Here is a 22,500-nt window from a genome sequence, read left to right on the forward strand (position 1 = left end):
GTAAAAGCTGAATTTTTTTTTTAAACACAAGTAGCCTTGTAATAGCATAGCAAAAATGTAGTCTATGATGTTGGTGTAGGAGTACTAAGAACCTGTTTAGCGAGATAACATCTTTTACAAACCTAACAGTTTATTATCTTTGTTTCTGTTTCTTGGCTTTCTTACATTGAATAAGCTGCAAGTAAACACTAGAAAGGTATATCTTTGAGGTTTTAAGATATCAACAACAGCAGAAATTCCAGACAAACAAGCTGTCACTGTTTTTAGATAGTGTGCAACTGAAAATGTTGGATGGGACCTATGTTTATCTGCGGCAGTCCAGGAATTTGCTGTTCCTATGTGTTCAAATATAGTAACTGAAATTCCCTTATTTAAATTCTAAAATGGTATGGGCCTTCATAAATGGGGTTTGAATCCTATCTAGATACAATTGCGTATTTAGGAAGACCAAAACTGATGACAGGGGTTTTCTTTAACCAGTTACAAAAGGTTTTTTATTCTCTGCAGTCAGCATTGTAGTAGGGGCTTGGCTTGACTTTCCCAATGGTTTCCTCGTGTAGCTGGGCTTACCCATGGGACATGGGGTGCTGGGTCAAGAGTAATGCCTTGTACCTGCTCACCACCCATTCTGCTCAATGGGAAAGTGTCTCATGAGAAATCAGGCTTTGCCTTTCAGGGCTTACAATTCAAATATAAGCCCAGAGATAATTGACAGGTGAAAGAAAACTAGGAATGGGGAGAGAGCAGAGAATGTCTTCCTATGTATGAGGAAAAATGGGAATGGCAAACCAGGTGATTACTGCAGAATTGGTGGTTTGCTGTGAAAATGTGAGTTACGAAGGAGGGGTTTGAAGCTTTTAATTGGGGTAATTCTCCTGTGTCGGGGAAGTTATATGGCAGAATTATCATTTGGAGATGGTTTTGAAGCACATGAAAAGGATTGGCTCACTCTGCAAGTGAGGAGGGAGGCAGTGGGATTTGGAAAGCCTTATGGTGAACCATCACAGTGGCAATAAGCAGCCTGTGGTTGGTGTGGTGGAGAAAGCAAAGGGGAGGAGAGGACGTGGCTTGGCCATGGTGGGACACTGCAGCAGCACTTTGCATTGGATGTCATCTGAAAAGGTGGGGACTGCAGAGAGCTTAGAGAATGCATGAAAATGTTGTATCAGTATTGTATATAAGGGAGGGCTCCTTGGTGGTGAACTTCTGTTTTCAGGATTATTTCAGTGTTTTCATCATCAAGAGGAGCCCTCAAAATTGTTGTTTACCCTTCAAGCTAACCAACAGCCTTGTGCAGCAGTGTAGCCCTGTGGGTGCTGAGTGCTTTAAACCAAGTGCAGTCAAATGGCCAAGATCTTGATTATTTCCCACAGAAATGGGAAATTCCCACAGAAATTTTGTCCACATGGACTACCACAGCCTGCCAATGGGGCTCTGCAGAGCACTCAGTGCTTCTCTGGGCAATCAGTGTTGGTAAGGTGAAGCCCTAAGGCTGTGGTGCTTGAAGTGGGGTTTCAGAGCCTGCTTTATGAAAGAGTTCGGTTGATGTAGATGTACAAAGTGTATTATTTGGAAGTGACCTTTAATTTCATTTGTTAGACATTCATAGGAATAAACATAGTTAGAATTCTCAGTCATAAATTCTTCAGATTATAGCTTCAGTTGAGTGAACTTTATTTTGCTCTAAGAACGCCCTTTGTTTTTGTTTCTATTTTGCTTACTAATGTAATGGCCCTAAATTCACTACTGACAAATATCTTGGAAGTATTCTGCTTGGCTTTTACTGCTGGCTCTTATCTCTTTTAAGTAGGGTTTATTAGATGAGATCATCTACAAAGGACTTATTTCTGTTATAAAATGGAATTAAAAAAAATAAAAATACAATTAGTAGCTGTTCTCTTTTTACTCAGTTTGGAAGATTAGAATATCAATGTCAAAGAGAATAACTGGGTTTCTGGAGTATGCTATGCAACTTTTGTTTTATCCTGTTTTGTCCTCTTTTGCTGTAGTGTCTAGGGGAAAGGATCAGAAGAATTTCATTCTGTTCTTCATCATTATCTTGAGAGGAGGTTTTCCCTCTCAAAACAATCCAGAACTGAAAGAAGTTTTCAGTTCCAAATACAAAATGACCACCAAACACATACATTATGAAAGCTTAAAAAATAAAAGGTGTTAATCCCATTAATATTGTAATTCTTAATGCTCTCTGCTGTCCTGTAGATTGTCTGCTTGAGGTGGCATTGTAATATTTAAATGTAAATGTCTGATTCAAACAGAGTTTTGACATATTAAATTTCTCACAGGTTTTATTTTTCCAGTTGTGACCTTCACTACCTATCCTGTGTCTTTTAAGAATTTCCTCATCCAGGGAACAGATTTGTTGGCTTAAGAATAACTGGTAAGAATACTTATATTATTCTCATTCTTCTGTTTATGGATTTGAGTCTAGGTTTGTTTTCCCTTATTAAAAAAATAATGTAAAATGAGGTACCTAAATTAGATTTTTAAATCAGTCCTCATGTTTTTTACCTCTTCAAAAATATAATGTCAATGTCTTGCAAAACTTTTTATTGTAGTTCTTTCAGGTTGTAGTGAGCTACAAATAGATTTTTTTTTTTTTTTTAAAGAAAAAGTCTGCTTGGTAAAATCATGAGCATTCATCTTTATGCAGTTGATATGTAATAATTGTGTTGGGGATGAATCATCATTTATTACTTTATCATCAGACTGCTGATTTAAAAAAACCCATGACACTTCTGATTAAATTCATTTTATCACTTTTTGGTTGTTTTTTTTTTCCCCTCCCGTAAGTTCAATAGAACATCTCATGCATATTATTAAGAACCATATTCTGTCGTATATTAGCATGAGAAGAACACCCATGAAAATCAGTGGGTGGAGGGGTGTACTACATTGTGTATGTGATTTTACTCCGAGCTATTCCAGTGCAGTAGAAGAAAAGCTCCTGTAAAGTCTGAGAAATCAGAGTGGTGTGGAAATAGGTGTGAAATCAGAATTGGGTTATTTGGCCCTCAGTTTGAAATAAAAGTCTAGCTTCCTAGGAAATAACCAATAATTAATTCCACATTCCACATGCATTAATTGATCCTTAAATCAAAACTTCTGATAGCTTCTGCTCCCAAATCAAATTCTTATGTTATTTCTTTATTATAATTGTTATACTGGGTTGTCCATTCCTTTTTATATCTTGTGAATTAGTAGAAACTCTGTGATTCAGAGGAATTGTGCTGATTTATAGCTGATGTGAGAGGATATCCAGGCATATTAAAGCTTCAGTACTGCAAATGCATAAGCAGGTATTGAATTACTGATGCTAATGGAATTACTCACGTGAGTAAAGTTAAGTAGAGATGTAAGTGTTTTCAGGATTGATGTCTGTACTTATGAATTTATATCATTTAAGAGTATGGCTCACAATTTTTAAAACTTACTAATTGAATGTGAGCTACTGGATTTTATTCTAGACAATTGACTTGGAAAGAATTACAGTGACTTGATTCTAGAATAATTCCATCAGCTTCAGAGAAGATATGTGCATTTTTTAATGCTGTAAATAAGGATGTAGTTTGACCAATTCACTCGACTGATCCCCACTAATATCAGGAAATACTTGCCAGAGTAAAGGAGGAGCACAGGACCGGACAATTAGTAATACAAATGGTTTCAATCAAATGGTTAAATAGCTCAGCAAAGATGTGGTTCATTTTGTAATAGCATTTGGAATCCAAATAAAACCATCTGAGAGATGTGCTGTTTGTTGTAATGTTAATGCACAAAACAGAAAACTCCCAACATGTCTTGAATTTCAGGGGGGTGTTACGAAGCCATTATATGTTAAAAAAAAAAAAAAAAGAAAAAAAAATTCCAAGCCCACAAACTTAAAATACGCGTGCAGAAGCTCATACTCGATTCTAATTAACAAAGCTTACCTTTCTCTTGACCATAGAGGTCATCATGTAAACTATTTAAATTGATAGTAATATTATGCAGCACAAAATTAATTTTACATTGTATACAGTTTTTATTGTGACTTTATCTTGTTTCAAAAGTGCTTACTTTCTGATTTTGTGGATATTACTGACTGGATTACTTTTATTTTGGTTTTTACACAACAGTTATATTAGAAATTTGCTGTTTTATTCTTACCTTCTTAGTAAAAATCCTTTTATCACACAATGGGTAATTTATATCCATTACCAGCCCTTTCAATCCTTTTCAGTGGTGCTGTCAGTGCCTTTGGCACAGTAATGATTAATGTGATCTAATAATAGTGTGCCATTATATTACCTTAGTAAAACATGTACCAACATCCTATTCAGATCTACCAAATTCATAGCTTCCTATAATATTTTTGTTGAAAGACAGGATTACTATTTTTCAAAGCGGAATTTTTTTTTTTTTTTTCCTTTAACATATTTAATGAAATTCACAATTCTTTGCCATGGTAATCTTCGTGCATGCATTTGGGCTTGATGGGTGAATTTTATATCATTCTGCATTATTATGATTTGTTAGGCAAATTGTTTGACACGTAAAGAAAGATATGCATTACATTGTTTTGCTTTGTTAAGGGTGCATTTTAAGCACTCCGTACCTTCTGATTATTCTGCTATATTTATCATAGGGGGTATGTTTAGATTGCAGTATGCAAGAATAAGTATTTGGGCTAAAATGTTTCTTTTTCTACATTCTAACCCAGATACTGCCCCATTCTGCAGAAGGCGAGCTCTCTGCTCGTCTGCCCAGCAGAACCAGTTTTGGTTATGGTGGCTTTGCTGCGGTGCTTGCTCTTTGGCACTTGCTTTTTTTTTTTTGCCAGTAGAAATGTGCAGAATGGTGCCCAACTGTGAGCTGGAAACTGGGATTGTGCAGTGCTATGCCTGTGGTTTTCAACCCAAGGTAAAAACGCCCGACAACCAAAACCAGACATACCTGCCCTGTACTTGAGGTTCAACCACATACAGCATTGCTTGACCCCAAGCTCCAGCTGTCAGGTACTGCCACTTCACCCAAGAGGCAGAGAAACCTTCCAGAGGAGACACTTTTGGTAATAAAAAGGTGCTTGTAGAAGTGCTGGAGTGGTGTGTGTTGCAGCCATTCCAGTCACACACCGGATGGATGCAGTGGAGGGCTTTGGGGCTGCTCTTGCACCGAGCACTGATTCCCCCAGTCCTCTGTGACAGGAGGGACTGCAGCCTCTGCACTCTGCCCAGTTTTGGGGACACCTGCTTAATAATGGTCCTAATCAGCATGGCTGAAGAGCTGGGATGGCACTGCATCCCTGCAAAGCATCTTAAATCTTCATCACCCCAAGATGTCATTGTGGCAGTCAGGGAGTCACATACTTAACACTGTCGCAGCAAAATCGAAATGAAATGGCATGTCCACATTTTAACTCTACTTTGTGATGTTTGTTAAATACATACTCTTACTGTTTCATCATATCACAATAAATAATGAATGAGAAAAATATTTTAATCTTGTCAATACTGGGAATGTCTAAAAACAAGCAAAGTGTGTGTATGCATTTATGTGGATTCCTTATTTGATTTAGGCTAAGCGATACAGCTGTAACATGATTTGAAATATGCAATCAATGTAAACGAAGAAAAATATTTTGAATGCAGTATATAAACTGTGTGGTTCTTTAGACGTATTTTTAGGAAAAGAAAAAAGATTATGATTGTCATACCCTGTAACAATAACACTGCCACTGGAAATATATGCAGCAGCTTTATTTTCTGCCACGGTAAAGACAATCTTAAGTCTTGGTCATTTAAATCAAAGACATTTTCATCTCTTCCACATAGCTGATTCTTCATGACATAACAAGAAATGAGGGGGAAAATAAAGCCTGAAATCTTGGTTTAACATTGCATTCAAAAGGCTTAGAGAAAGTTCCAAAAGATACCCCTGTTTTTAGTAATAAATAGTTATGTACAAAATAGAAGAGCCTTTTACTCTCCAAAATCAGTTTACTAATGGAGATACAATTATTTAAAGCGCTAACTGAGCTGTACCAGTCTTGAATTAGAGATGCCTTAGGTTGGACTGTGTATTGTGCAGATTGCATTGTACCTCACTGCTTTATTGCTCCTGCATCCTGCTGTTCTACCAGTCCAGGACCAAGCTGGAATGAAAAATGGTGGCTTTCTTTTTTGGGCTAAGAATAGAATGGTCAGTGAAATGTTTTTCCCTCATCACTTCACATGTAACTCAAAATAGATGTAGTAGACTGCAGAATAGACTTCTGCATGGTCTGAAGCATTTTTGTCTGGTTGGTTGTTTTAGATATTTTTCCTTTCTGTGAGAGGTTCTTGTCCAAAGTACTTGAGGCTCCAGGTTCCTTAGGGTAGTTTTATTTCCTTTTCATTGGTAAAGGAGGGTTGGAAGTCTGTGAATTGGCCAGCCAAGGATTATTTCATCTGCACATCTGTCCATCTTTGCTCTGATGGGACTGGGGCTCTGATGTGTCATCTCTGAGAGCAGGACTGGTTAGAGGAGGGAGAAGAGGACCCTGCTGCAGCTGCAGAAGCTGTTAAAGAGCACCATTACAGTTCACTGCCCTTGTTTAAGCTCCTGCCCGTGCTGCTGTACTGTGATCCTTAACACACTTGGGTAGGTTAGGAAGTGGCTTCTTTTGTGTGACTCTGAAAGAAAGGCCTCCCAGCAAGCAGAGGAAGGAGACTAAAATAAAATTAAAGAATCTTGGTCTAGTCTTGAAAGATAGAAAAGCACAAGAGGAAAAGCATTTTTGGCTTTTAAGGCTAATTTTATCTCTTGTGAGGCCATCAAGTCAATGAGTAGAAGTGGCAACTGGCAATTCTTGGGTTATATTACTAGCCACTGGATTACTGTGTGACTTTAGTAATGAAACATAAATGTTCTCTCTGTTCCCCAGTGGGTATAATACCATTTACCTGTCTCAAAAATGCTTTGTAATTTAATTAACACTTGGAGTGCTCTTTGAGATCCTTAGATAAAAGCAGGCAAAATGAGTCAATTGTTACAGAAATCCCAATTTATCCCCATTTAAAAAAAATTACACTTTGTCTTGACTTTTTCAAACCTCAGATAATGTTTGATAGGAGTTTTGGGCTTTGTTCTTACTGGTCCTTGGAGTCACTTATTCTTAGTGATTTGCATAGGCACGGTGTAGGTATTACTTTTTTGTTCAACAGAGTATTTTGGTGGATCATAAATTACCAGTCCCTGTGCTGGGAATCTGCTTCTGAGAGAAGCATACATTTTCAGAGGAGAATTTGAGTTGTGCAAGACAAGTTTCACATTATTCTTTATACCTTCCATTGTTTTGGGGGAAAGGTTTCTTAATTTTTAGTGGTGCACTGGATGTAATAGCTTGGTTTTTGTTTCAAAAAGTATGCTATTATATTGCTGATAAACTCCATGACTGTAGTATTGTAACTCCAGGTCTTCCAGAGCTGTGTTTAATTACCACATCCTGTCCTGATGATTTTTAAGGCGAGCAGAAACACTTGCAGCCAGGTGAGCTGCATCTTCAACCATCCATGCTTTTCATCTTATATTGGCATCAGCCAGATCCTTGTCTCAAATCCTAAAGCCCTTCTCTTTGCTCCTGGGTATTTAATTCATTCTCACACTTTTTCCACTGCATTCATGTGGGCTTTGCTGCCTACCACTCACTTTTCTTTTCACAGACTGTGGAAACAGCACACACATACCTGGATACAGCTGGGCTCAAAGTAAGGTTCTTGGCAAAAAGTCTGTGTTCATACATTTTCTGCCTTTTTATCTACTTTCTACCACTGTCTTATTTTAACTGCTCATAAGGAGTTTAAACACTCTCCTAGATAAGAAGATAATCTCAACAAGCATCTCACCACTAGCAAAAATGTGGCACACCTGTTTGTACACAGGCTTGATGAAATACCTCAAAGTTATGCTAAGCAAGTCTCCCATTCCCTTCTGGTATTAAAAATGTCATTATCTTGAAGTTTTGAGTTGCACTATTTGTGTAACAGCACATAATAGAACCTAGAAGGGAGTTTGTATCTTTCTTATTCTTTTCCTTCATCTTCTCCAGCAGTTGTTTCAGGAGAACTCCTTTGCTCTTGCTTTGATAATTTAAATAGACGGTCTGATGCAGTTGTGACAAACTGAGGGGTGACTCTCAGATATCATGGAAATCTCTCAAAGCCAGAGTAGCTTAAGTGATCTGCCACTGGTTTTCAAATATCTTAGAGTAATACAAGCTCAATTTTTCAGAAATTGTAATATTTTTTCTGACTCTACATCTGGCTTTCCTTCTGTAGAAGTTTTACTTTTGTTTCACTTTCTAAAGCATATTCCACCACAAAAGAACTGGAGAAAAGGTAAAGAGGGAGATGTTGGTGAAATCATACAGGTGTAGTACCAGGTAGCAGTGCTGGGAGGAGGTGAAAATGTGCAGTAGCACTGTGGACACCTGTGCACATGTGTAAGGGACTTTCTGGGAGCAGCATGCTTAAGAACAGGTGAAAGTGTGCAATTGTACCAGTCAGAAAGCAGAAGCTTCTCTCCCTTTCTCCCTCATGCCCTTCCTCTGGAATATTACATTTTTACTGCAAGAGTGGTTGGATAAAAATAGAGCATCTTTTTGTTGAAAGACATCTAAACGCTCTTCATAGAGATCCCAAGTGTTGCTTTGAATGGATGTTGTCCTGTGAGCTCAACACTGGAGGAAAATTCTCGTGCTCTTTTTGTTTCCTGCGGGTAACTGCACATTGCATAGCTGACCAAATATGCCAAGACTATGGAAAAAGAGAGAATGGCAAGATGACTATTTCCCCAAAACAGTAAACACACATTACAGCCTGGCTTCTTATTTGAGAATGCAAGATTTTACTTTTTGAATAACTACTGTATTTTAACAATAGGCATCAAGTGGTTGCTATGTGATACACAACAGTGTTTTTCATGAACTTTTGGCTGCTGAATAAGCCCAGCAAATATGGGTTCTTACCCTTTTAGTTTTCTGGGTCAATTCATTTTGCACAAAGGAAAGAATGATAATTTGAGTTGTAGGCAGAGAATGTTTTCTTCACATGGTAGGGAAGATGAAAGCTGTTTTTATTTGATTTCTTTTTAAATTAAAAATTGTAATTCTTTATAGAGTTACAAATAATTATCTTATTACTAAAGGCATCCCGTAAGCATGTTAGAGTCTTTCTCTGTAAAATAATTGCTGATTGTCACTGCAAACTAAAAGTTAGGGAGAAGGAGGGGAAACATAAAGACATATGTAACATGCACGTGTGGAAGTTATTTTATTTTTTCTAAATGCTATGTGGTTACCTCAAAAGTAAAGACTTAGGCAAATGCTCTTTGTTTGTTAGGTGGTGCTGCCTGGTTACAGACCATATAGAGTTGTTTTCTGAACTGTTCTTTAAATGCTCAGCCCTTTCCTGCTTATGGGTCAGAGAGGACAGTGTCTATCAGATTTAGTTGGCTTCCTGATGGGACACCACATTGAGGGTGCTTTCATGTTCTTATCTTCTGTTCTTCTGTTGTTGGAATCCCATGGAGCAGGATTTCTGCAAAGTGTGGATCTGAAATCTGCATGAGAGCAGGGCCTAATACTCAGAGATGGGAGGGGAGGGGGCAGGTGAGGTGGCAGAGGAGCAGGCAGATGTCAACAGCTGCTGGGAGCACACAGAGGAACAGCATTAGTGGCACCTGGTGTGGAGGCAGAATGAAGAGTCCAGAAACAGGGATAAAGTAGGGTGTTTGGGACAGGGAAGGAAGGGATTCAAGTTATGCAAGGGAAGGAAGAGAAATGATTTCTAGGTGTGCAAAGGTATATGAGAAATGTATCTATCTATAGCTTCTCAGTCCTAAAATACTCATTTAGTTGTAATTAGCTCTGGAGTAAGTACACTCACAGGGGCCTACACAGGAAGGCTTTGGCAGAGAAAGAAGAGCTTGGTTTGGAGAAGAGTGAAGCTCAGAAGAGTGCTGTTGAGGACAGATGCATTGTGTTGAAACACAAAGAGGATGGGTGGAAGGTTATCATGCTTTTCTGTGAGGTGTTTCTAAGCCTTGAGCTGTCCTGTCCTGTATCAGATGTGGATGGGCCTTTGTTTAGTCTTGGCCAAATTAACAGAGCACAGAGTCCATGCGGCAGATTCACTGAGGCTCTGGGGGGCAGGTGGCTGGACCATTGATGTCCTGCTGGCCTTTGCTGGTTTTATTCTGGATTTAGTTACTTCAAGGAAAGCACAGTTGTAATTACTCTTTTGCTGTCTGTGCATGACAGCATCCATCAGCGCTCATCCATCCACTGAAGTGTCACAATGAGATGTTTGAAAATGACAGATGTACAAATTTCATCTGAGCATTGTGGCTATTCATCCTCTAAGGCTCTTTCCTTAGCCCCTCACCATGCTGCCAAAGTACAGCTTTAGAGCAAGCTCCAGAAAGGCTTCATTCCATGCCATCTCTCCTCTGGACATAATTTCCATCCATTCTCACAGTGGCTGTAGTTCTCTATTTGTGTAATTTACATAATTCCATTAGGTAGAATAAATATACACAAATCTATAGCCTCTTCTGCTGAGGAGGTTTGTGTTGGTGGTTATTGCTTTGAGATTTTTTGAGTGAAGTCAAACTCTTCATATGGTTACTTTGGCAGATACCAGTCAGCAAAGCACCAGTGCTCCACCTTAAAGAATTTCCTTACAAGAATGAAATAAGTTATAATATATTCCAGCTCACTGTGTCCTGACAATGTTCAGAAAATTCTCATCTTCTCCCTGCATTTTCCCAGTGGCCCTTCTCTTAAAAGTACCTATTGCCTCTTTTTGCTTAGGTTCATTCCAAATCCAATTTTGAGGGGAATACCTTTTCTCTTTGGTCTCAGACACAGCCCCACCCCTGCCCCACAGATGATAATAGGGATTGCTTACTCAAATAGAAAGAAAAATTCTTTTATGGATGACATTTTTATTTTATTTTATTAGATGTTCCATGTAAAGCATTTATCATTGGAATAATTTTCCCTCTCAAAGTCATATCAGACACAAAGCTGTCTTCAGGGCTATTTCTTCTAGTTCACTGGACAGCTGTTCTGCCTGAAAAGAAAGAAAAGATCATATATCAATCAAAGACTTCAGGAGAATCCTTATGTTCTTTATCTAATAGGAAAATCCTAACTGCGAGTTCTTGATCTTCTGACTTCTGCTTTTTCAGTTTGAAGAACTGCATTGATATATTTTGCAAGACTATCTGTTGGGTTTATTTTTTTAATGTATCTTTTGTGTGTGATTTTGATGCTTGGAGGGTGTTACAAACTCATCTTCACTGGTGACAGCCACATCATAAGCAAGCAGTTTTCTTACCCCTGTGACTTGATTCATCCTTTTCTGAATGTCACTGTGGGCAGAAATTAGTGCTACTTAGCAGAAACGAGGTTCTCATCTGTGCTCTGCTGGTGCTGAACTATTGATTTCCAGTGGAAAAAGACTAAAGGGCCAAAAGATGTGCCCAAGCTGCAGCCTTCTTAACTGGTATAGATGTCTGTATTTACTCATCACTCTGCAGTTCTGTAAGTCCATTGCAGTGAAATAAGTAACAGGGAATAAATTACTTGGAAAAAAATTATTGCTAGATATACATTTACCTTAGTCTGCCACACTAATTTAATGAAGATTCAAAATACATTAAAAATGCCTTGTATTTAAAAAAAGTATTCAGAATTCTTTATACAATTAAGTAAACAATGTGTATATACAGCAGCAGAATTGAGATTAGTGTGTGTCCTTTCATCTGTAATGTGGGGTGAAACACAGAAGTGAACTTGACGCTGCCCTTTCAGCCTAGCAGTGATTACCTTCCAGAATGGAAACCACATCCTCTAGGCAGGGTTTCCTGGCCAAGTTATGCTGTGAGCTGAGTGTCAGAGCATGTTTGCCCTGCACAGGTACACTGGAACCAGGCTGAAGGTTGACTTGGAGACGCAGGAGCCCAGGGGAACTGTTAACCAAATTTGGACACTTTTGCACAGGGGAAAAAGAAAGGCAAACTAAACTCCACAAAGACTTTTGTATGCACCTGTTGGTGCTCTTCAAAGCAGGCTGTTACATGTTCATGCTATGTTGGCATTTGATGGTATCTTCAGAGCCCAGACCATGCCATGTGGGGCTCAGCAATATAAAGATTTGTGGTGTTTTGATGTGTTTTGCTGAAAGAGACCCTCTGTTCTCTAAGCCAGCAGACCTTGACTTTGGTAAGGCTTTGCAAGGGCTGTCTGGCCTGGATTCCTTTATGTAGGATTGCAAGCAAAATTAAGGCATGACGCAGCTAATTATGCAGTGGAAAAGAGGTATGAGAAAGGAAAGATGTGCCAGCATAATTGCAGTAAATTCTTGTATTTACATGTACTTAAAGTCGTCCTGATCCAAAATTTCCCGAAGCAAATGAATTTATTGATTCTAAGCAGATCTTGGATCATATCGCTTGCCACATTGGATCAGAATATTGGGCCATCAAGTGCCATTGATTATGACCAGGAGCAGAAGATTTAGAGGAAGAGGCAAGAAACCTGTGATCAGTCATCGTAGAATAAGCTCTCCTTAAGGATGTTGTAATTATAAGCAGGATGCATGGCCAATGTGCAAACTGTGATAGCTCCAAACAAAGGAAAAACAATGGGGATGATTTAATTCTCTTTTGCTTTGAAATAAAAAAAGATCAGTTTTATTTAATCAATAGACTCTAGGGTTTGATGTATGGATGAAAACTTACAATCAGTGGAATAATATTTCTGGTTAAGCACTTCTCATCAGGAACTTGTTTGACCTGTGAGCTGCTTCATTTTTTAAACTTAGATGTCTCTATTATAGAACTTCTAAAGCTTGTTGCAGTGCCAGCACGGGGAGCGTGTGTGTGCTTTAATACAGATGCATCTTGTAGGAGAGGAGATAAACCTTTTTCTCTGTACACAGACACATACATGATTTATCAAACATATTGTATTACTCTGTCTTTACAGTAAAATGTACAGTGGATGGGAATTACTCTATCTGTGAAGGATTAGAAACTCTGATGTTCTGTCTTGTATTCAAGAAGAGGATTACTCTGCAGATAACGTGCAGATAATTTTACTTCTAGTGAGGCACTGCAGTTTGACCAAAAAATCAAATTTCTTGAGGCAAAAGAAATAGGAATTGGTATGGAAAAATATAGGGTAGTTGACATCTCATGGAAATTTCAAGAGAACATCAGAAAAATATCATTATATATCTATTGAACAGTTGTCATTTCCATCTTCCTAAAATAATGTTTTGATTAAAAAAATTAAAAATATGTTGTAAATGCCGAGTACCTTCAAATGCACCAATTTTATTGCATGTATTGGCATGATTGGCAGCATTACATGCCAGCAGCTCATTTAAATATGAAACATCTGTACATTATTATTTAGGGATTTTTCATCTGTTGATTTTAGAAATGAGGATTTTATGAGTCCTTGCATGCATAATTGTGTGTTACTTATATACAGAAGCAGTCAGTAATGAAAGAACTGGCCAAAAACATACTGTATAAGGTTTTGTGATTAAGATAGGAAATGCAGTGTATAAAGTAATACAATATGCACTGCATTTGATTTTAGGTGTGGCAGCAGCAATTATGATTTTGTAACAGTAGGAGTAACATGACAGTTCAAAAGCACATGAGAAGATTATGCTTTCTTATACACAGCACTGTAAATTCTTAAAATAACAATGTAATTTTTACATTTTTCACTGGTTATCAAGATAATCCAATTTAGAACAATTTATTCTCAACAGGTATGGTAAAAATAGATATATCATTCTGGAGCGTGGTATAATACATTAATTTTTATGAGTGAGTTATGAAGATGTACAACTCAGGACCTAGGATAAACATCATATTCCTTAATTAATCCATTACATTATGGCACATGTGTGTCACTTTTATTACCCTAAAATGAAAAATGTTGGGGAAAGAAAAAAAGCCTGTATCTTTTTCTGTATTAGAAACCCTTCCTTCTAAAATCATAAAATGTAAAATCTAATGCAGCAAACACTATTAATGAGTTAAACATCTAAATTCCTTGAAGACTTGTAAGATAAAGAGCCATCATCTTCTGGTAATCATTCAAATACATTCTTAGCTCAAACATATTAAAGCTTCTGCATACTGTTTCTATATGTTTAAATGAATTCAGACCACCTAAATTCCATCTAGAGAATGCAGGTGAAGCTGTGATTGAGCAACAATAAAGGAACAGTAGTGGAAAATGAAGATAAAAACCCCATCTGTCCCTTTAATATCCCAAAATGCAGTGAGGTAGGTTCTTATAGTTTCAGAAGCCACCCACAGAGATCTCCAATGAACCTTCCTGTCATATGGATCTTAATCTAGCCAAGATTCTTCCTTCTGCACCAGATCTCCAGTAAATCTGGTGTTTTTAATGGATGGGAAGCTCATAATTTCTGGAGGAAGGGTAGCAAAATGTCCCCTTTGCTTGAGTGCTCTGGTCTCAGCTTAGGAACTTGTTCCCTTTGGCTCTGAGTGTGGGTGGGTATTGTGTTTTAACTGCAGAGTTTTATTTACAGATGGGAATGAATATTAAGTTTGTAATTATAAATATTTTGCATTCACAGCAAAGGGTCTACAAGAGCGTTCGTCACCCATTGATTAGAGAATTAAACCTCTCCACACTCCAGCCAGGTAAGTGACACCAGCCCTGCAGCTCCGAGTATCTGTGGTTTGGGAAGGTGGGTGATTTTCTAAACAGCAGTCACTGGCAGAGCTATCCAGGGCACATCTTGGAACAGACTCCAGATCTCCCTCACTTCTTGGTCAGACATTTCTTCTCAACAGAATTTATCTTTTTGATTATTTAATATGGGGGCTGTTTTTTCCAAAATGTAGTATTTCAATTGTATTTAAGTGCTAGAGCTGGGTGCTGAAACAATCACTTGCAACTTGTCTACTGCACTGTGTTGGAACTTCCTGCTACCAAAGCCATAAGATAATGAATGTGTGTTTTGTGAGCCCAAGAGCAAATGATCTTTTACATATCTACGTGAATACATTTTCACGTGATTTTATAATTTATAATGCTAGGTTATCTGTCACTATTTGTCATTTCTAAAATCTGATACTAATAGAATTTAGTATTTGTCGTTTTACATTAAAATAAGAATAGACATAAGACAGCATAAACCAAAACACTATTAACGAAAAAACCAAATTAGAGATTACTGTGTATTGAAGACACAAAATTTAATACAAATTAGCACAATACAAAGAAATATGTTTTTCTGCTATCTCAGCATTAGAAGAATAGCTCTGCTTTTCTCCATATGTCTGTGTCACCAGGTTGTTATTTCTTTTGTTTAGTCATATAATAGAATGTGTTGAGACATATTATACTCAAGTTGTGTAACAGCCTACAAATACTGATTGCAGTTTGAGCTTGTTATGGAAAAGTATTGCCCTGTGGATTGAGAAAATGACCAACAGCGGACTATAATCTATGAAGCTGAGAGTAAAATTGCCAACTAGAGGTCATTTTTCAAACCAAGGGGCAATAGTTTTCTACTATAAACTGAATATTACAGTCAGTATATGTTTTATTAAACCATTTCAGAAACTTGGGAGCAGTTTCATTTAAACTTCTTGCTTGATGTGGCTCAGAGAACAGGCCCAGGGCAGCCCACAAAAGAGGCCTAGTGCAGTCTCTATAATAAATATTCTGTATACTCAGTAATTATGAAGGCTTCAGGGCCTTTATGGTGAATGGCCATATCCTGCCACCATTCTGAATCCTTAGCAGCAATTGAAGTCATTAAGATTTGTGTATAAAAATCAGTGCAGGCTGCTATTTCTCACTGTAATACTGTGACAAACTAGAGCTGAACTATATAGAAAAGCCAATTATGGCTACTGCAGTCTAAAAGATTAAAAGGAAAATGCCTTTTCCTCCTCCATATCCTCTTACTGTTTTTCTTCCCTACTGAAGTACGTAGATGCTGGCACTCATACAGGGGTGATTGCCTAGTGCTTTAGTCAATAAGAGGATATCCATTCTGGAATAACAGAAATGACAATAACATGCATGGACAACGTGAAGCCTTTAACCTCTCCTGTAACACACCTTGCCTATCCATAGAGGGTTCTGCCATCCTGTGCCTGGGGAGCAGAGCTGTTTTCTGCAGCCATTGCTTGGAGTGACTCTGAAATGTCAGTATTTTCTCAGTACAAAGCACTCAGTGGCCTTCAGGTTTGAGGATGAATGATGGAGAGTTCTAGCTTCTCTGCAAAAGAGGGGTGCAAAGAAATATCAGAAAGACCACACTGGCTTGGGCCAGAAGGAAGCCAAACCAAATACTTTACTTTTTCCTTGAGAATCCCTGATAAAAATAATTTTGTTTAAAACTCCTTGTGGGACTTCTCTTTAGCTTCTTCTGCAAGTTTTGATGTCAGTTTGTCTACCTTGCAGGATTTCTGATTTTCTCTTTTGGGGCAAAACTCAGAGTCTGATCTTGGTTTTATGGCATAACCATATCACAGACCAATGCAATGCTACTATCTTGTTCACAGTGCACATATTTAAATTCCTCTATGCTTAAGTTGGAAATTCACATGTCACAACCATGCATGTAAATTGTGTATCCCATAACCATAACTGGAGATTTCCATCTGTATTTGCCAGATTATTACATAGTTATAGCTACAGCATGGGTAAATTAGGTGCAAGATATGTTTTTCGACTTGGAGTTTTTAAAAACCAGACCTTACATCCATATGTGTGTATATATTATACAGACGCAGGCATAATTTTCAAATGGTCATAATTTTAAAGGTCTACATAAAACTTCACCTCAGCAAGGGTGATGGATTGGAGTAATAAAAAATGGAGCAGCAAAAGTCCTGTTACACATCTAGTCCATCTTCTTGACATTACAGGATTGTTCCCTACAGGGTACTTGCTAATACTTTGTCCAGAGCAGGTTTAAATGTCCCAAGCAGCGAAGTTCCCACTAAAGTTTGAGAGGCATAATTCAAAGGATATTTTTCTGACCCTCTATCTTAAATTGAACAGTTTACCATATTATGTTTGTCATAACTTCAGGGACCTGTCCTGTGGGTAACTCCTTGGTGCTTCCAGGCTCCTAAATATTTGCAAAAAAGCTCCATAAATTGCTCTGGTATTGACCATGCCATTTTCTTTCATCCTCCACCTACCACTGTCACTGGGCAGATTGTGAGGGTTTTTAAGATTGGGCCAAATGAACATAATGCCATTAATTAAGTGCTGCATGGATGTATATATATACACACACTATATACGATTATGTATCTAGTCTGTGTTCATTTCTAGGAGGATGTTGTTTAGAGGACTGTCTGATTGTATTGGGCCTCTGCAAACATATAATTAATCTCATTTTTAGCAATGCTTAGCTCCAAGCTGATGGTGTAGAAATATAGGGTTATTAGTTTCTAGAACATTTTTATTATGCACTTTCTCTTTTGATTGACAACTATTAGTATTTTAAGATGACAGAACTGAAACTTATGCTGCCAGATAGCATCAAGGGTAATGTATACTAAGTAAACAGAAGCATGTGAGCAGGATAATATTTATTGTATAGTTACACAGCAATGTGTAAGAGACTAGAGAGAGAATTATTCTTCAAGAAGGATATTTGATATTTTACGCTCTTTAGAAATACAAACATAGGAGTGAACTTTGTACCCTGTTTCCTCAGGGTAGCATGCAGATTTTATCATCTATCCTGGCTGGGTTGCTCTTGAAAGCTTCCATTCTTCACCTTCCTTTCTCTCAAATTGTCTGTGTAGGAGACAAGGAGGAGAAGATCCTTCTGAGATGAATTTTATAGCCCTTCTGCTTCTGATGGTTTGTCTTGTAGCTGCAGCTGAAATTTGTACTGAGCCCTTCATATCCAGTCCTTTTCTTGGAGAGCTTGACTGTCCAAGTCAAGTCTGGTGGGGTGAGAGGCAGTCAGAAGTGTTGTGCAATAGGAGATTCATGAGGATAAGGATTGTAGCCACTGTGTCCAAGTCAGGTTGCAATTTCTTGTTCAGAAAAAAAAATTAGCCAAGTAAATAATCATTTTGTCTTCAAAACAAAAGGAATAGTTACTATGAAGTATTATGCAAATTACCCATGTATTTCTAGTGAATATTTAATATAAAGCAATTAGAGGCAGGGTAAGAATTACATAGATTTTAAAAACCAACAAATAAAGAGGCTCCCATTTTTATGACACAATTTACCCATCTAAGATTACTTATGGAATTCTAGTCAAAAGGAAGAGGCTGGAATGTTCAGAAGGTTGTTCTTAGGTCTGTGTGCCTCAACTGCCATGCTGGGGCTAGGCCTGGCTTTAGAATAGGATGGCAGAGATGTGCATCTCCTGAAAATATGTATAAACAATCCAAACAAGGTGAATGAAGATGTGAATTCTTGTGCTAACAACTAAATTGATAAAATTAGCATTAATCACAAAAAAGGAAGACTTTGGGCTTTCTTTTTTGTAACATAATTTCAGCTTGCATCCTTTAGAGCAGAAAAGTACTTGGCTCAGTGTTACAGGAATTTTGTCAGGCACAGAATATATCAGGCAGAAATACCTGTAGCTTATGTAGTAAAAGGAATAAAGCTGTGTTAACCTGGTGTTCTACCTGCACTATTTTTTGCTAGTTTAGATCTAGCTTGACTATTTCAGTGAAGTACCATGTGTACCTACCTTTAGTAAAAGAAACTCTAAGAGGCAAATCTTAAATTATTCTTAATTCAGATTTTTTTTATGAATGGTGAAGAGCAACCACTTGTGTCCTTTGCCTACCACAAGAACAAGTAACTGTAAAATCACAATATAATATCATTAGGCAGTTGGTTTTGACAGAAAAGGACTAACTGGAGAGGAGAAGGAGAGTCAGTGGGGTTGATATATTTCACCTTTATTTACTGTCTTAGGTAAATGACTTTTTCCAGTCATTGAGACAAAAAACACCCCACACAGATACCTTATTTTTTCCATGAATGTGCCTTTTCATACAGTACCTGACTCCTAATGGGGCTGTTGGGCAGCACTTTTAAAAGTTGCTATTTCAAGCTGCAATTAAAATGCTGTAAAAAACAAACAACAACAAATATGTGTGTATATGTATCTATCTATATAGATATATGTAAGTACCTGATCACACAGCATTTATTATGAACTGTTTGGTGATGTTCTTCATTCATTCCTTAAATGTAGCACATCATATTTTATTGTAAAATTCTCTTTCGGATTGCAACTTCCTCTTTTCTCTTAAGTGTAGGTGGTTGACTGCTGCAGCATTCATCCACTGTGCCTTCTGTATTTCCTTCAGCTTTTCCATTCCTTGAAAGTGGTTTTCCTATTGACTTCAATCAGGTTGATGCCATTAGCAAAAATACCAGTCTTAAAATGTTTATTATGAATTGGTGAGGGGATTGCAGGCGCTTGTGGAAGGACAATTTGTGAATAGTAGTTCTTGTCGATCAAGGCAATGTGTCACTGTGCCTGACGTGTTTGTGAATTGTTATCAATCCTGTTACCAATTTATGTCTAATCCCTTCTTGTCCATCTGTGATGCTTACGGTTCATCTCTTCTGGGCATTAATATTCACGTTTCAGAATGATACATCTAATGACCGATCTCACTCTGAGGGAGCAGTGCCATGTTGTGATGGAATAAAGTGTCATGATGTCTTAGGTAAATAAGCCAATTGGTATGGGAAGAGAAAAAAACTTCATCTGGCAGGAAAGAAACAAGGAAAAGCTGCGGTGTATGATTCCTATTGAAATGAGGGTGCCATCCAGCAGAGTGTAAATGAAGAAATGTGCCATCACATGTGCAATTAGAGTAAGAATGGTTATGTGTGATTAGAGTAAGGATGGTTATATAGAGGTTGGGATCATGTAAAGAACCTTTCAGGTGACCTTTTTGAATTTTGCAGCCATGCTTCCTGTAAACTTCTCTGCTATAGTCCAGCCCAGTGCAAATTGTAATGCTTTGTTCTGGAATTTGGGAAGAATTGCGTCAGAGATGTTACTCATAAGGATCTAAACTACAGCCTTAGATCACCAGGGTCAGGATTTCAATGCCAGCACTGTTCCCATTTGAGCATCTCCTTTGTCTCCTGTAATGTAAATCCTGTCCTCAAATGCTTGTGTAGGGTTGGCACTGACATTCAGTGGGAGCAAAAGCATCAGAGATCAGATGGAAAATATGTATATACTGTATCTGTGTATTGTATGTGGCAGCCAGGCAAAGTGATGGAGCAACACTTTAATATAAACAGGATCTTTATTATACAGTCAAGTGGAGAAAAAGTGGATGTTTCTATTTATCAGTTAGTTTTTTTTTTTGTCTTGGGTGTTTCTATCTTTGACTGATACAAATATTTTGGAATCTAAACATATCTCTGCAATACTGTTGTGTCTTTGTTCTGGATTTCTTTCATCTTAACTTATCAACACAGTATATGAGCCATTTTATCCTACAGTGTGATCATCATCCTAGTGTGTATTTGCTCATTAATGTCAGGTTAAGATCTAAAGAAATACGAAAGTAGGAGTGAAATTTTTCTTTCCTTTATTTTTTTTTTTTTGTTTTGTTTGTACTAATCTTTTTATACTAATAATGATGGAAAAAGGAAAACTGTGCTGTGGCTTTAGGTAAAGAAAATGTATACACATTTTCCATAAGTGCTCTACTGCTTCCAGACTTGGGTTGGCTTAAATATTAGAACACAAATATGACCTTAAAACAAAAACTGTGATCAAGTCTCTCTTGGGAGTAGGGAATAATTGGTTTGGTATTTAGAAATAATTGAAATATCCTAACAAAATATGCCTTAGAAACAAATGTATATGAAATGCACATTCTAATATTTGTATTTTTTCACTGAATAATTTTTTTTCACCCATGTCCTTTGCATAAGTTCATGAACAGTTGTTAAGGTCTGATATTCATAGTAAAGAAATTTTGAAAAGAGAAAGCAGCATTGGAAAAATGTAAGAGCTAGTAATTTTTTCAAATTGCTGTTGGTTGCTAATGGGACATGCATTTGTTACACAGGTCCTCTTCTCTTGTCTTTTTTCCTCCCACAAAGTTACCCTAAAAGTATTTTTAGACAGCTTTTGCATTTCTAAAAAAATATAGAACTAAAACTAAAACATCTTTCTGATTTTCAACTAAAAACTGAAACTTTTCTTGAAGGGTGCAGACAGAAGAAGGGGAAAGGGATGGAAAAGTGGGCTAGGGAGAGCACAATTTACACATCGGGGTCTGGGTGTTTTGCCTAACACAAGGTGTTGAATATTCTCACAGTTGGAGGCTGCTCCTCTCCACTAGCTAAGCAGGAGCAGAATTGTTCTAGTCTTGGTTATATGTGGCAAAAAATGTCCCAGTAGCAGCACTGGGCGAGTGGTTTGCAGAGCATGGGGCTGGCAGTGAGGGGAACCCACAGTAGGTCCCACAGGGAGTGACTGGGGCACTGATCCTTGTGCTGAGAAGGGCCAGAGGAGCTTTCCCAGTTGAAAAACACCCTGAAGCACAAGAACTCGAAGTGAGTGAGTCCTTTTGGGGTGCTGAGTTGCAGGCTGAAGGTGTTAGATAGACCAGGCTCCTTCAGAACTACTCTACTCCCCACCCTTCACCTGAACCATCCAGCTCTTTACACTGCTTGTTTTTATTCCTCAAAATCGTTCTTTCCTTTTGTGGGGACACATCACCACCCACAGTCTCATAAAAATGGGTACTTAAGAATACGTTTTGTCTTGAAAACTTTTTAATTTGATTGACATGATTTCCAAAATACGATATATTTTCTGAAGTTTGCAGGGGGAGGAATGCAATTGTTTTGATGGAGTGGAAATGCCTGGTTTACATCTGATGATTTCACATTGTTAGGCTATATTGTAAGAGAGCATGCTAAAACATAAATGACAGAATTTAAGGACAGTGTTTTGACTTTCCTGTGGTAAATGTTTTCACATTGCAATGTCAGTTTTGGCCTGTTTTGGGTTGGAACCAAATTGTCTGACGAAAGTTTCATTTTTAACAGATTTACCTATGCTAATGAGTTTAGCAGCTCTGGCTCTTTCATTTCAGTCCTCCCTGAGAATCACCATGTCTGCCCCTACTTGTTGCTTTATTATTTTTCAGAGCTGTCAGTTTGCAGTCCTCTCCAGACTCCCTCCCCAGTAGCAGGAGGCACAGAGGTCTTTTTTCTGCATTCAGAGTATGAGACACAAAGAAGCCCACAGTCTAGTTACTGAGCTAGGTTTATTGCAGTAAGTTGGCATTGTAGGGCACATTCTTCCCAACATCTTGAAGCTTTTAGCAAGTCTTTTTCTCTTACTTGAAAACTGACACAGTTTGGCTTCTGTTTATGAAGGAGTCACAGCCCTGCAACACTGATTTGCGTTT

General features: G+C 37.8%; 1 protein-coding gene across 5 annotated transcripts in view; it reads left to right on the forward strand.

Moving 5' to 3' along the window:
* The window catches only part of ZNF536 (zinc finger protein 536), a 338,513-nt gene that overhangs the window by 52,554 nt on the left and 263,459 nt on the right, over window positions 1-22,500 (forward strand). For all 5 annotated transcript variants that reach the window (XM_085071957.1, XM_085071959.1, XM_085071956.1 and 2 more), the window contains 2 exons: window positions 2,304-2,398; window positions 14,670-14,736. The gene's annotated coding sequence lies outside the window, so the exon portion shown is untranslated. The remainder of the gene's footprint in view (window positions 1-2,303; window positions 2,399-14,669; window positions 14,737-22,500) is intronic.

This window comes from Lichenostomus cassidix, chromosome 11 (genome assembly GCF_008360975.1).
Source record: "Lichenostomus cassidix isolate B80296 chromosome 11, HeHo_3.0, whole genome shotgun sequence".
In the NCBI taxonomy this organism is placed as follows: Eukaryota; Metazoa; Chordata; class Aves; order Passeriformes; family Meliphagidae; genus Lichenostomus; species Lichenostomus cassidix.